Genomic DNA, 15,463 nt, shown 5'->3' on the forward strand with positions numbered 1-15,463 from the left:
AAGTATGATTAGTCCATTAATAATTATTTCAATGTGAAATGCTTGAAAAGGATTATACTAATGGACAAGAAGAAAATTGACTAAGAGCATAACTCGAAACAAACAAGTTAAATAATGAGAGCAAATGTAAGTTTATTGGAAGCGCATTTTGAAAAGAATAAGATAATCAAAGATAAATTCAGGAATGGGTAAAATGGAAAGCTAAATGCCCCAAATATCGCAGCCTGAGCTTCTCTGTACAAACTTCTTTGAGACCATTTTGAGTTTAACATGTAACGTGTCTTGAGGTTCAACTCACCTCTCGCAATATGAGTTGATTTTTTTTGAAAAAACAGAAATTGAAATTACCTCAGCGTGTCCTGAGGCTCAACTCACCTCTCGCAATATGAGTTGATTTTGAAACAAAAATTAACAATACCTCAGCGTGTCCCGAGGCTCAATTCACCTCTCGCAATATGAGTTGATTTTTTTAAAAAATATAAATTGAAAAAAAACAGAAATTGAAAATACCTCAGCATGTCCTGAGGCTCGACTCATTTCTCGCAATATGAGTTGAGTTTTAAAACAAAAATTAACAATACCTCAGTGTGTCCCGAGGCTCAACTCACCTCTCGCAATATGAGTTGATTTTTTTGAAAAATATAAATTGAAAAAAAAATAGAAATTGAAAATACCTCAGCATGTCCTGAGGCTCAACTCTTTCTCGCAATATGAGTTGAGTGTTGAAACAAAAATTAACAAAACCTCAGCGTGTCCCGAGGCTCAACTCACCTCTCGCAATATGAGTTGATTTTTGAAAAATATAAATTGAAAAAAAAACAGAAATTGAAAATACCTCAGCATGTCCTGAGGCTTAACTCACCTCTCGCAATATGAGTTGATTTTTTTGAAAAGAAGAACTTGAAAAGCACCTCAGCGTGCCCTGAGGCTCAACTCACCTCTCGTAATATGAGTTGATTTTTTTGAAAGATATAAATTGAAAAGCAGAAATTGAAAATACCTCAGCGTGCCCCGAGGCTCAACTCACCTCTCGCAATATGAGTTGATTTTTGAAAAGCATAAATTGAAAAAACAGAAATTGAAAATACCTCGACATGTAACCTGAGGCTCAGCTCACCTCTCGCAATATGAGTTGATTTTGAAAAACAGAAATTGAAATTACCTCAACGTGTCCTGAGGCTCAACTCATTTCTCGCAATATGAGTTGAATTTTGAAAATAAAAATAAAAATTACCTCAACGTGTCTTGAGGCTCAACTCATTTCTCGCAATATGAGTTGAATTTTGAAACATAAATTAAAAACATCAAAATACCAAAACTTGTCATCTGGTGGAACTCAAGTGTCTTTTCCTTTGATTCAGTACAACTATCATCACATCTTCTTACTCTACTGAAGTACCTATAGATGTCATGCATAACGTTATCATGATATGCATATGTTTGTCTTAAATGTCTTTATGCCTACATGATTATGCTATGCGCCTTTGGCATATTTGTCTTATGTCCTTTTTTGTCACGATTTTTTTGTGATGATCTGCATTCATTTCTTCGGCTCTTGACTTTCTTTTTAGGCCCTGTACCCATCCTCAAGCTTTATAAGTAATCAATGTTTCTCAGATGCCCCTGGTTGAACTTTGTCCTTACCTTGAGACTCTTGTACTTATCAAATTCTTATCCGGGTAATGCTCAACATTTCTTTTGTCTAGAGTATGTCATTTCACTATTTATCATGAAAATAAACGACATAATGAGATGCATGAAAATGGTCAGGCAGGAATAAAGGGATACTCACATTTATTTATTTCAAATGTAGCAAACAAAGAAAATTAACCAATTATAGTGAAAAAGTGTCATAAAGAGAAAAGGGGTCGCATTCAACGGATACAAATGCTCTAGATATTCAACACATGAACTCTTCCATGTTTCTTATCAAGAATCTTTTCAAGCATGGCTTCTTGCGTAGAAGATTTCGAGCTATTGAAAAATACTTTAAATGCTGTAGTCTCGCTGTTTAACCCATCGTTCAACCGCCTTGCTCTTTAAGCCCGGGTTTGCTTTATTAGAAGGCCCTTTCGGGTTTTCATCCTAATTTTTTTCAGGCATAATATTTCTTCACAGCATCTGAGTTCACTGGATTCGATAATTCCTTCCCATCTATCTTAGTGAGAATCAAAGCTCCGCCCGAGAATGCCTTCTTTACGACGTATGGTCCTTCCCAATTTGGTGCCCATTTTCCTCGTAGGTCCTTCTGTATTGGGAGAATCTTTCTCAGTACGAGTTCTCCTTCGTGGAATTCTCTTGGCCGTACTTTCTTGTCATGGGCCGCGATCATTCTCTTCTAGTACATCTGTCCGTGACAAATTTCCTTTAAACGTTTTTCTTCGATGAGGTTTAACTGGTCATATCGAGCTCGAACCCATTTTGCCTCCTCTAATTTCGAATCCATTAAGACTTGTAAAGAGGGGATATCAACTTCGATAGGTAGCACAGCTTCCATTCCATAGACCAGAGAGAAAGGAGTTGCCCCCGAAGATGTCCGTACAGATGTGCGATATGCATACAAAGCAAATGGTAGCTTCTCGTGCCAGTCTTTATATGTCTCGGTCATTTTCCCAATAATCTTCTTAATATTCTTGTTGGCCGCTTCAACAGCTCCGTTCATTTTCGGGCGATAGGGTGACGAGTTATGATGCTTTATTTGAAACTGTTCACACACTTCTTTCATCATCTTGTTGTTCAGATTCAAGGCGTTATCTGAAATGATTCTCTCAGGCAAACCATATCGACAAATGATTTCCTTTTTCAAAAATCTGCAAACTGCAATCTTTGTCACATTGGCAAACGAAGCAGCTTCTATCCAATTTGTGAAGTAATCAATAACCACAAAAATGAACCGGTGTCCATTAAAAGCTTTTGGGGAAATTGGCCCTATAACATCCATGCCCCACATAGAAAAGGGTCACGAAGAAGTTATAACATGAAGGGGCGAAGGGGCTACATGAATTTTATCACCGTAAATTTGGCATTTGTGGCATTTTCTTGCAAAACTAATGCAGTCAATTTCCATCATCAGTCAGTAGTAACTGAGTCTCATAATCTTCCTAGCCATAGTGAAACTATTGGCATGTGTCCCACAAATTCCCTCGTGGACATCTTCAAGTATTTTTCTGGCTTCAACAGCATCTACACATCTCAAGAGTACTTGATCTTTTCCTCTTTTGTACAGAATGTCTCCATCGAGAACAAATCCCGCTGCCATTCTTCTGATTGTTCTTTTGTCGTTCTCATTTGCTTGTTCGGGATACCTTTGATTCTTGATATATTCTAGGACATCCTGGAACCATGGCCGTCCATCTGGCTCTTTTTCAATGCTGAAACAATATGCAGGGACTTCATATATGCTCATTTGAAGAGGCATTATTTTTGTTTCTCTATTTGCTTTAAACATTGAAGCCAAAGTGGCCAGGGCATCAGCCAATTGGTTTTCTTCTCGTGGGAGGTAATTAAAAGTTATTTCTTCGAATTCTTTAATCAGCTCTGCCACTAGATCACCAGATTTGACCGATTTGAATCTCTCATTTCCCAATCTCCACGGATTTGGTATATCACCAAGGCTGAGTCTCCGTATACCTCTAAAGTTTTGATGTTTCTTCCAATTGCTGCACGAAGTCCCATGATACAAGCCTCATATTTTGCTATCTTATTGGTACAGAAGAAATTCAGCCTGGCAGTGAACGGATAATGGTTCCCTTCTGATGATACTAAGACCGCTCCAATCCCATGCCCCAATGCATTCGATGCACCATCAAAGCTCATCTTCCATGCTTTCTCTTTTGATGACTCGCACTCTTTTTCTGTAACGCACATCAAGTCTTCATCCGGAAAATCAAATCTTATTGGCTCGTATTCTTTCGTTGTTCGATTGGCTAAGAAGTCAGCTATTGCGCTCCCCTTTATCGACTTCTGACTTACATAGGCAATGTCGTATTCTGATAGGAGGATCTGCCATCGTGCTATTCTTCCTGAGAGTGTCGTTGATTCCATCATGTATTTTATTGGGTCCAGCTTTGAGATTAACCATGTCGTATGATACAACATATATTGCCTGAGTCTCCGAGCTACCCAAACCAGAGCGTAACAGTATTTTTCAATGGATGAATACTTTGCCTCATATTCAGTGAATTTTTTACTGAGGTAGTAAATCGCCTTTTCTTTCTTTCCTGACTCGTCGTGTTGCCCCAGAACGCAGCCCATTGAATTTTCGAACGCAGTTAAATACAATATCAATGGTCTTCCCGGAGTTGGCGATACTAGCACTGGAGGACTAGACAAATATTGTTTTATCTTATCAAAAGCCACCTAGCATTCCTCATTCCATTCTCCCGGGTTATGTTTTCGAAGAAGCCGAAAGATTGGGTCGCATTAGTTGGTAAGTTGAGCGATGAAACAGGCAATGTAGTTTAACCTCTCCAAAAATCCACTGACTTCCTTTTGCGTGCGCGGAGGCGGTAACTCTTGAATGGATTTTATTTTATCCGGATCAACCTCGATACCTCTTTCACTGACAATGAAGCCTAGCAACTTTCCCGAGGTAACCCCAAACGTACATTTGGCTGGATTAAGTTTTAGCTGAAACTTTCTCAGCCTTCCGAACAACTTCTTGAGGTTCACCACATGTTCTTCTTCCCCTCGGGATTTGGCAATCATATCGTCAACATAGACCTCTATTTCTTTATGCATCATGTCATGGAATAGCGTCACCATAGCCCTCTGATATGTTGCCCCAGCATTCTTTAACCCAAATGGCATTACTTTGTAGCAGAACATTCCCCACATCGTTATGAAGGTAGTTTTCTCCATATCCTCAAGGGCCATTTTGATCTGATTATACCCCGAGAATCTATCCATGAAAGAAAACAATGAATGTTTTGTTGTGTTATCCACCAATCTATCAATGTGTGGTAAGGGAAAATTATCTTTAGGACTTGCTCGATTCAGGTCACGATAATCCACGTACATTCGTACTTTGCCATCTTTCTTTGGCACCAGAACTATGTTAGCCACCCATTCTGGATATTTAGAAGCTTGTAAGAAACCCACATCGAATTGCTTTTTTACCTTTTCTTTTATCTTCAACAGTATCTCAAGTCTCATCTTTAGCTTTTACTGAATGGGTTTGCATTTTGGTTTTAATGGGAGTTTATGGACCACTACATCTTCATCCAATCCTGGCATGTCTTGATATGACCATGCGAATACATCTTTGTACTCGCGGAGCAAAGTAATCAAATTATGACTGGTGCCCCCTGAAATAGAGGTCTCAATCTTCACTTCTTGCTTCCTTTCTTCAGTTCCCAAGTTTATTGTTTCAACAGATTCTTGATAAGGCAAAATCTATTTATCCTCCTGTTCTACCATTCTTAGCAAGTCAGGAGATGAGACATAGTCTTCAGCATTTTCTTCGGCTTCGAATTCTCCTAAACAAACAACCTTCTCAAAACTGATTCCAGGACTCGTAACAGGTTTGTTCATGCTGTTGACATCTGAGCACCTGAAAGTTGAATGGAAAAGGAAACTATAGAGGGGCATCCAAGTATTGGAACCAACAAACGAAATGTTATGGCATGGCATAAGGCAAATGTAAAGATAGGCTATGAAATGAGAAAATGATTAGTGATAATGCGAAAGATCATGGAAAAATGCATCTTCATTAATATTTATTTGAATGATAAAGAGCAAATGCAACCTCTTACAAAAGAAATCTATTATATCTAAAGACACAATAGAATGTTAATGTTTGGGCATTACTTTGAAGACTTATAAACTACAAGAAGGTCCTCGGCAGTCCAATTGTTCAACGTGAAACCCGGGGGACAAAGGCGTATCCTTGAGACATCTTTACTTGTGTCAGCTCCTTTGTCAATGATATTTATACTAATGTTCTAAAAACCTTTTTCGATCATTAACATTGTGTCTTGTGCATTATCCTGCCTCGGGTATATCATTCCCATAGACGTAAATGTTCTTGACAAATGAGGGAATTCCATAGGCTCCCATTCTGGTTCTCAGCCTAAGGTTCTCGCGATCATTCTTTCCTGATCTTTCTTCCACTGTCTTCTTCTTTAACGTATGTCCGGCTAGAACCCTAAACCGTATCGGGCTTTGTGGTGCACTGGCTTTAGAGCCTTGACTATTCCTTGCAAGTATCTTCCTAAACCTCTTCTCGCTCGAGCTCCCCTTCCTATAATCAACTTGACACCCATTCTGGTATTTCTCGACAGTTTTGGCACCGAAATTCTGTTTCCCTCAGCGACAAAAGTGGCATTGACAAATCCAAGGGATCGGAAGGAACATTCGACTACGTCTTTGGTTACTTCAAGATATGGCGCATCAACAGAGATAGATGCGATAATGTCTTCTTCTCCCTCGATAGTGACCAAACAACCATCCATGATGAACTTTACTTTTTGATGGAGAGAGGATGGAACTGCTCCAGTAGAATGGATCCAGGGCCTTCCTTCAAGGCAGTTATACGAGGGTGTGATGTCCATGACTTGGAACTCGACATTGTAAATGTAAAGGCCCACTTCTAGAGGGATATCAATCTTTCCCATGACTTCACGCCTTGTCCCATCGAATGCCCTTACCGTCGAATGACAGGGCCTTAAATAGGACAGATCCATCGGAATTCTGGAAAGCGTGGCCAAAGTTATGACATTAAGTGCCGAGCCATTATCGATAAGCACATTCGGTATTATGTAGCCCTTGCAACGAGTCGTAACATGCAGTGTTTTCACGGAGCCTCTACCATTGGGCGGTATTTCGTCATCACTAAAAGAAATGAAATTATCTGCATTCAAGTTGTTCACCCATCTGTCAAGCTTCTCAACGGATATATTGTTTGCCACGTACGCTTGATTCAACACCTTCAGCAAAGCGTTCCGGTGTGGCTCCGAATTTAACAGCAGAGATAAAACTGAGATTCGTGCTGGTTGCTTATTCAATTGTTCCACCACATTGTATTCACTGTACTTGATAAATTTCAAGAACTCCTGTACTTCCTCCTCATCCACAGGCTTTTTAGTTTCTTGTACTGGTGGAATTTCTTGCTTGACTTCAGCCTCATGCATCACTGCTTTCCTTTTTTGCTTCCAGTCACTGTTCTTCTTCACTGGTTCGACCTCTTTCGAATAACATCTTCCACTTTGGGTAAAATGACCTACCTCTCTAACATTTCCAGTTATGACTTCGGACTTTTCACCTTTCGGTGTGACGATATTGATGTCATATTTCCATGGTACGGCTTTGTCGTCCTTGTACAGGAAAGGAGACGGTACTTCGATTATCATTTTTGATTTCACCGGCTCTTTCGTCGCGTCGTAATAAATTACTAACGGTCGATCCGCGCTATAAGGGAGACCTGATGACTGGTTGTCAGAGGTGCATACTTCTCTTTTGTTAGTCTCTTTCCTCTTGTTAAGGACCTTAATCTCCTTATTATCCATCCGGTCTTGAAGCACCCTTTTAAATTCCTCACACGACTAAATGTCGTGTCCTACAATTCCATAGAAATTGCAAAAACTTTGACCTTTTTCTCCGAGAATTCTATCAGGGTGACAAAGCAATCCTTTCTTAACCAGTACCTCCCAGATTTTCTGCAGAGGCGTCCCTATTTCTGAAACACATCTTATGACTTTCCATTCGTCCTCTTTCCCACTGTGCTCACATTCCCTTTGGTATGGTTAGGGAACGGGTTTCCAGTTGTGTTACTAGCACTATCGAATCGTAGGATACCCGCGTCAATGAGTCTTTGAACTCTCTTCTTAAAGGCTAGGTAATTTTCCGTGGAATGTCCCTGGTTTCCCACATGGTATGCACAACTAGCGTTTGGATCGTACCATTTCGGGTACGGGGGTTTCAGGTGTGCCATATAATGGGGAGAAATCAGTTGTTTCTCTAAAAGTTTTGGGTACAATTCCCCGTACAACACAGGGATGGGAGTAAAGTGTGGTCTCTCGGGATTATACCTTACTGGTCTTGGTTCATTTCTGGGCTGGCTTTGAGCGGGTACCATGTTTTGTGAGAATGTGGTGACGGGTCTTTGGTTGTTCATGGCGTATATGGGGTAGGAAAGAGGTGGTGCTTGGTAGTAAGAGGTTTGAGGGGGATAATAGAAATTTGGAGGTAGATAATTTTGAGGTCGGGGTTGGTTTGGATATGGATTAGGGGCATAACGACTTCCCATTCCTACCATTTAGGCTTCTGATTCTTTCTTCTTCATGGGCACTGTCTTTTTTAAACTTTCTGAACCCTCTATTCTACTGCTCTTGACGGCATTCTCTATGAGCTCACCGGATATTACAACATCCGCAAAATCCTTCGTGGCACTTCCCATTAGTTTGCCATAAAACGGCGCTTTTAAGGTGTTGATAAAGAGAACGGTTATCTCCATTTTTGTTAGTGGGGGTTCCACTTAGGCCGAAACGTCCCTCCATCTCGCGCATACTGTCTAAAGGTCTCTGATGGCTTTTTCTACATCATTTGTAAGGTCATCCGGTCTGGGACCATATCCGATACATGCTTGTACTGCTCACAGAACGTTGATGCCAAGTCCTTCCAGGATCGGATCTTTTCCTTACTAAGCTGGTTATACCATCGAAGAGCTAGTCCTGCTAGACTATCTTAAAAACAATGTATGAGTAGCTTATCTTCGTTCACATAGCCAGTCATCTTCTGGCAGAACATGATGAGATGTGCTTTTGGGCACCTTGTCCCATCATACTTTTCAAAATCAGGCACCTTGAACTTCAGAGGCAAAATTAGATCGGGTACCAAACTGAGTTCTTTGGCACCTAGTGCGGAGAAGACTTCAGTGCCTTCTATCGCTTTGAGTCTTTCCTCTAGACTCCTATACTTCTCATTTGCGTCCTGATTATCTAATTTCAACCTAGCTATCTCTGCTAGGTTGTCCAAATCTGGAACTAGTAGATCAGCAGGACTAGCCCCTGGGTTCGACACGAACATTCCTTGTCCCAAGTTAACAGGTGGTGCAAGTCGCTGCTCCGGGCCTATAGGTTCCCATTGAGTGTATCCTCTTTGTGTTGCGTGGGCGTGCGGTGGAGTAAATCCTGGCGGATGGGGCGGATCTTGATCGGGATTACCCCTTGACCATGGTTCCACAACGTCAGGGTTCATAGGTCCCTTTCCCTTAACTAAAGCTGACATCATTTCCATTATCTTGGCCATTTGATCCTTCTGTTCAAGCGATTCTTCTCGGGATCTCACCATTAAGTCTCTTGTCTCTTGCTGTGATTTGGCCAGTTGCTCTTGTAATTCCCTTTGAATTCTTTCCATCCTCTCAATCCTTTCGTTGAATTCGGCCTCCATTACTCTAGTTTGTCGGCGTGTTCTATACGATTGACGTGGTTCCAGTCTTGTGGTATTACAATTGCAACTTGTATGTTTTAACCTCAGCGAACGAGTATGGAATATGCAATAAATGAATGAATGCATGAATGACAAATGAATGTTAGTCATGAATGAATATGCAAGAATTTGGTGTTGATTCCAAGATGGCCCCTACTTAGGCATTTCATTAATCAAAAGAGTCTATTACAAAACATTTCAGTCACTTGTGTAATTGACTCCTCCATCAGAAACCCATTTTTGGCAACCAATCTCTAATCAACATTTTCCTAACAAGATGCCTAGTCGTTTGAATTTTGTCGGTTCCCATGTTAATTGAATTAATTTTACCTAATTAGGTTCTTTTTTGTGAAAATCTAATGCATATGATGAAATGCAATACAAAAAGGAAGAGAGGCGTTGATTATGAATTCAATTCCATTAGAACAACTTTTCTAGAAAACAAATTTCTTTACATAAAACGGATTACATATGCAGCCTTGCCCTCATATTCCAAGCGAAGACACCGATCTTTTTCTTCATATCTGGTTGTTATGGTCAAATCTTACAAATTTTCCAAAAGATATCTCTATTATCTTCTTTCTGCTCGATCTGGATCGCGGCCCATTGCCCACTTATCCCCGTGATACTCGTTAGCTTCTTTAAGACATGACGGCTCTCGAATAATCTTTGTTAGCTTGAGTCCTCAGGCTATAAAGCAAAGTCGTGTATTTCTTCATGGAATATCAATCTTCCTTCATTGTGTTTACTTGGAACATATTTAGACAACCGTGTTATAATCCACTTTATCAAGAAATTCATTTTCTTATGACAAACTATTCTATTTAGCAATCAAATATGAATCAACACCTCCTTTCTATAATGATGTAATGCAATACGGTTATAAACAAGACAAAAAATAAAACACGTTAGTACAGGAGAAATAAATAACAAATAAAGCACCTATTCGGGTGACCAACTAGGGGTTCGGAGTGGCTCTACCTAGGGTAAGCTCCTAGGTCTCTCTATATGTGGCTCGGTTCTAGAGTAAGGGTACCTGAACTAGCAGATTCCTCGATCCTCACCCATTATAGGCTCATATAGACCGAGTTCAGTTCAGGGGAATACATTTCCCTATGGCTGCACGGAGATGAAAATCTCACGAAGACATAGGTACGGATGTATCCCGAAAGCAATCCACTATCTTGCACGGAGGTGAAAACCTCACGAGGAGTAGTTTCTCACTCCCACTTAAAAGGGTGTGACCATAGCGGTCATGCAATGCAATGTGCGAGGATATATGCATAAAAACTCGAAGCGATTAAAGAAAATAGGAATAAAATGATGAAAACTGTAAGAAAAACGGGTGAAATGAAAGAATCGTATATCAAAATCAAATTTTCAATTTTCGACAAAAAGACAAAAGTTAATCAACTTGTGGCTTGACTCTCTTATTTGGTTCCCCAGTGGAGTCGCCAAGCTGTCGAAACCATTTTTTGAAAAAACGGGGATCGACTTTATTTGAAAATGAAAATTAAAATGGGGAATCGCCACCAATCTTTTTTGTTTAGGTGCGATCGGATCACCAAGAAGTTTGGTCATTTTAATAAAACATTTTGGTTTACTAAAACAACGATTTTGGTCTACGTATTTTGAGGAAACGGGTTCAAGAGTCGGTTACGTACGAAGAAGGATTAGCACCCTCGTAACGCCCAAAATTGGTACCTAATTGATTAATTAATATCTTAATGTTGAAAATTAAAAGATTTAACATAAATTCTGAAATGCAATCTATTTTTATTAATGTTTGGATAACTCGAGGTGGATATTAAGATTCTCTCGTTCCGAAGAAATAAAATATCACATCCAGCACGTAGGACATGACATTTTAAACCCTCGATACCAAGGTCATCTCATGATTTACAAAACTCATGCATTGAACTTTTAAAAAGGATATTCGGTTGTTCGGTCAAATGATAAATCGAAACCCAACACGTAGGGCACGATTTCTCGAAATTTCCAAACACAAAATATTGCCTTGTTTCTAATTTTTTACGATCCCTTTTTATGTCGATATCAATTTTGAAAATGCTTGAATTAGCTCAAAATGATTGCTAAAGATTTCCTTATCTCGAGGTATCGGAGTATCACATCCCGTAAGTTAGGACACGATACCATGAACTTCCGAGCGCAAGTTTGTCTTTAATTTTAATTGGAATTCTGTGTGTTTCAAAACTCAAAAGGATACTTGGCTATTTAGAATTAACGAGAAAAATCGAAACCCCGTAAGTTAGGGCACAATTTCTCGATGTTCTAAAACACGAAACATTGCCTTATTTTGAAATTAATTAAAACATGAGAAAAAATATTCCTAAAATGAGAAATTAAAATAAATAAACGACGCAAAAAATGATATCATTAATGAAAAATATTAACATGGAATACTAGAATATTAGAATAACAGAGAATAATGATATTTACAATAAAAAGAAAATAAAACAAATCACGTACTAATAATAGAATAAGAAAAATGATATATTTGGTAATAATAATAATAATAATAATAATAATAATAATAATAATAATATCTACAATAAAAGAAAATATTAGGAAATGTACAAATATATATATATATATATATATATAAAATATTTACAATAATGATGTAAATAAACAACATATAAAATATTTGAAATAACATATAAATGAAACATTTAAAAAAGAGTTAATAAATGAATTAAATAGATTTAGGACATGGCTAAAAACAAATTAAAATTCAGGGTATAAAAGTATAAATATTGGATAGTTAATTAGGGATCAAAACGAAAACCAAACAAGATCTGAGGGCCAAATTTAAAAAACAAAAGAAGATAGAAGATGGGGGTTAATTGAACGAGGTTGCGAGAGAGGAGACTAAACGCATAAATTTCCCTTTTAGGGAAAGTGCACAGACCCCACCCACCAAACAAAATAGTGTCGTTTCAACACCATTATTTAAAAACAAAGTTTTTTTTTGTGTTTCATTTTCAACCCTCAATCTAAAAAAAAGAACAGAAAGCTTCTATGCTCTCTTCCCCTCCCCCTTTTTCTTTCCGTCGATTGGGTTACTCAGAGATCCGCCCCATCGCCACCGACGACGGCGTTGATCGCCGTGTACAGCAAAGGAGCGCAACCTAGGTACGCCTACTTAAAAAAATTTTTTTGGTTTCTTTGTAAAAAAAAGGTTTTCTTAAAAAAAGAAAGGGAAAAAAACAATGAATAAATACGAAAAAAAAACAAGGTAAGCAAAGAACAAAAAGAAAAAAAAAAGAACAAAACTAAACCTCTTGAACCTTGATTCTCCTTTTTTGTTTTTGTATCCGTTTTGATTTCTAATATCTGTGTTACAATCTTTCTTCAAAAATAAAAAAAAAAAACCCCACATTCCGTTTTTGCTTGTGGCTTTTATAGCCAAAAATACAATATTCTGTTACTGTTTATTGCTCCATTTTTTATCCTTTTCCTTTGCTTGTTTGCAGGTGTGGCAGAGGCATGGTGGTGGCAGATGGTATGGGAGTGGCTAGGGGATGGTGCTGAGTTGTTAGAGGCAAGTGGGGAGAGGGTGGCTAGAAAGTGGGGTTAGGGTTTAGTTGAGAAAAAATTTAGGTTGTGGGCTAGGGTTTTTTTTAATTTTGAGTTTGGGTAGTGGGTCTTAATTTTTGTAAAAGGCCCGGGCTAATTTAGGCTTCTACATACACAATGAAAATTTTTAATGTTGTCTAAACATTTGAAAAGTTTATTCAATATATTATCATATGTGTGATGCTGACGTCAATATATTTGTTTCACACAAACTTACGAAAGGAAAAATATATTCACTTGATATTAACAAGTTATATCTTATAATAAAAAAACATAATCCTCAATTACGAAATATAACAACCTTTATTAAAAATATTTTCCTAATATTTCTCTACACGTCACATTGTTTTAACCTACAAATTAATACTTAAATTATGTTTTTTTTTTTATCTTCGTGCTTAAACTTTTTTGTCACAAGTAGTACATAAACTACTTCTCCCCCTTAAATTCATATCTCCATTAATCAAACTATTAAATCTATTTAAAAAAGAAAAGACTTAATCCACAAATTACTACCTAAACTATACTCTTTTTTCCGAAGTTGATATCTAAACTTTTTTTTTTATCACAAGTGGAACATAAACTATTCTTTTGTTACCATTTTACACTAAATTGTTATATCCGTTTAAAATTTCCAACCAATTATAGAATGCCACATCATATAACCTTTTAAAAATAAATTTTAATTTTTTTACTTTCTTTTACATTGTTTCTCTTTTTTTATTTATTTATTTTTATATTTATTTTTTTACTTGAGGTTGAAACGTTGGCAATTAATTTTGTTTTTGAACTTCATCGCCTACTTGCTTGACTTGACAGGACCGAAAAAGGTCTTCATCGATCAAAACCAGTATTTTCAAAATTATACCGGATCAGTTAATTGGATAGGAAAAATAATAGAGCCTATGTACCAATTTAAGGGTTAAACTTTTTCTTTAAAAAAAAACTCAAGTGTAACTAACAAAGGTTGAAAATACTTCTCCTATTAAAAAACCAAACAAAATAATAATAAAAAAGTCTAAAAATAAATTTATTTCAAATGTTAAGATAAATCAAGGGAGGAAAACCAATAATAAAAAAGGTAGTATTCATACACCATAACTAAGCAAAGCAAGCAGGTAAGGTAAAACTAGTAAAAAGTAAGAGCATCAATAATTCATCGACAATGGCTGTCCCACTAGCGAAAGTGTTGTGAAGAATCTTGATAATGAATTATCCATCATAAAAAGTAACAAATTCATCAATCCCACTAGCGAAAGTGGTGAAGAAACCCAAATCTTTATTCTCTATTCTTTCCTTCAACTATTTGAGGACCGCAAAGCAAAGTAAACTCAAATTAATTACCTGAACTATCAATTTCACCACTTTAAATATGCAAATATTTGTTCTGCTCTAATCACATGCCTTAACCACCATTAATCTTCTTTGGATTTTTAATTTTTTAATTTTTTTATTTTTTATCCGGAGAGATTAATTGTGACAAGCAAATATTAGCTCATTGATTGTCTAAAGTTCAAACCAAAGATAAGTGAAATTGTAAGAACGTTTACATTGCGAGAAAGACAATTGTCTTTCTAAATGAGTTGCAACTTACTTTAGTAGATAATCTAAATGAGTTTGTAATCTCATAAAAGAATTAAAATGAGCATTTGAGTCAAATACTAAGAAGAATTATTATGTCGTCTACAATTCCAATTGGGGAGATGGCTAGTCTTGGCTATCGGAGCAGCAGACTCCACAAGTAGAGACATAGATGTATTCATTGGTAGAATAATACATTAGATTGGACCCAAGATGAATTAATTCTGATTCCATTTGTGAATTAATACACTTGTAACGTTCACGGTGTGATTTACCTAAACCTTAAGTTAGTCACTGGTCATGCGTATGCAACTTATAATGTGCTTTGATATAAGTGGAGATTTATGCTCTAAAGATAATCGAGCATATGACTGGTATGTTGAGTACATGACTTGTTTAAGGCATGGCTTTACTAGTAACAGTGGAATTCATAGATCAATTAAAGAGTTAATGATGTCCTCACATTAACATTGTGTGGATTGATAAATATGAAACGTGGCCACGGGTTGCTTGTTCTCGAACAAGCAATTGATCACAATCATTTGATTGACAATGATTATATTAATCATTAGGAAGATACAAGGATGACAAGGAGATAAATTAGGATTGTATTGAGTGAATAAATTTAACCCAAAGGAGTCAAGGATGTCATATGAGGGTAACATGCACATGACGAGGTCATTGGACAAAATAGTTAGATGAATGGATTTCGTAAAAAGTAATTTGAGGCAAACAAAAGTGATTATTTTGGTAGTTAATTTATCCTAATTTTTAAGTTCCATACTTAATTTTTATATTTAATTTTATTATTTTTAATTTTTAATTTTTTGATATAAGGTTCGAATCCATATTAAAT

The 15,463-nt window shown here is 37.2% G+C and overlaps 1 long non-coding RNA gene across 1 annotated transcript; it reads left to right on the forward strand.

The window, feature by feature from the left end:
* Positions 1 to 12,367: 12,367 nt before the first annotated feature.
* LOC128293217 (uncharacterized) lies at positions 12,368 to 13,168 on the forward strand. Its single transcript, XR_008283342.1, has 2 exons — positions 12,368 to 12,582; positions 12,924 to 13,168. It is a non-coding gene; the product is annotated as an uncharacterized LOC128293217 (long non-coding RNA).
* The last annotated feature ends 2,295 nt before the right edge of the window (positions 13,169 to 15,463 follow it).

This window comes from Gossypium arboreum, chromosome 5 (assembly GCF_025698485.1).
Source record: "Gossypium arboreum isolate Shixiya-1 chromosome 5, ASM2569848v2, whole genome shotgun sequence".
Classification (NCBI taxonomy): Eukaryota; Viridiplantae; Streptophyta; class Magnoliopsida; order Malvales; family Malvaceae; genus Gossypium; species Gossypium arboreum.